We start from the raw sequence: 1,360 nt of genomic DNA on the forward strand, positions 1-1,360 counted from the left end.
TGATTAATTTATTTCTATTTTTAGTAGAGACAGGGTCTCGCTCTTGCTCAGGCTGGTTTCGAACTTCTGAGCTCAAACAATCCGCCCGCCTTGGCCTCCCAGAGAGCACAAAGACCATATTTTCAAATAAGGTCACATTCATAGGTACTGGAGATTAGGATTTCAACATACCTTTTTGAGGGAGACATAATTCAATACACACACACACACAATCAATCAATCAAGTAACAACCTCAAAATCTTATTGGTTTAAAACAACAAAGATATATTTTATACTCTTGCTATTCTATCATTGGACTCAGTGTGACAGAACCTCTAGAATCTTGGATCTCTGTTAATCATCATGTCAAAGACATAAGAGAGTAGCAAACCATATAGTGTCTCTTAAAGCCTTTTGGTCAAAAGCGACATGTGTTTGCTCTTCTTCCATTAACCAAAAATCAAATTGCCACATACAACTTACAAAGAAACATACAAAATTTGCACTAAAGATAAACCTAGGAGGAGAGTTTAATCAAGGAAAATCACAATAGATTTGTTAGAGTTAGTTGTGTACATCTGCACTCTAACTTACAATTTATTTAAAGCTCCCTTAAGATGTAGAAAAATAGGATACTATTTCATATTTTTGAGTGCTTACTTGGGGAGATAGTTCAGCAAGATCTTAAAATATATTAATTCATTTCATCTTCGAAACAATCTTATGAATTTGATAGTGTTTTAACTTGTATTTCACAGATTAGGAAATCAATGCATAGTCATAGTAACTTGCTAACGCCACCTTAATAGCAATAAGAAAAGCAGCAATTCAAACTTAGATTTTGCTTGCAGACTAACTTTTGAAAAAGAAAGCATCTTGCCATTCATTTATTTTATTTTTATGCTATGGCATAATAAGTAGACAAAAAAGTAAGCAAGTAAATAAATAAACAAATGATTGGATAAATAAAAGTCACCCATTTTTACTTCCCAAGTGCCAAGAATAATGCTTCATTGATAAAGATCCTCAGTCTTTGTTTATAACCACCCATTCTGGCTTGCATGGGACAATGTTGGTTATTGATTATAAATTCACACAGAAGGAATATGTCTAATTGTTTTACTCTGTATTACTTTATTTATATAAATTATGAAAAAAAGCAAAGGATGACACACAGTCAGAACCATAATTACTTTTAGAGAAAGGAGGAGTTTGTAATTTGGAAAGCGAAGATAGTATGCTTCAGGGGTGTTGGCAAGGTTTCAGGTCATGACTGGTTGCTGGTTATATGAGTACTTTAAAAGAAAGCATTAAGCTCTAAGGTTTTTCCAAAATTAAAAAATCGAAAAGGATAAAAACCAAAAAAATAAAATTATGAAA

This window comes from Propithecus coquereli, unplaced genomic scaffold, assembly GCF_000956105.1.
Source record: "Propithecus coquereli isolate 6110/MARCELLA unplaced genomic scaffold, Pcoq_1.0 Scaffold23, whole genome shotgun sequence".
In the NCBI taxonomy this organism is placed as follows: Eukaryota; Metazoa; Chordata; class Mammalia; order Primates; family Indriidae; genus Propithecus; species Propithecus coquereli.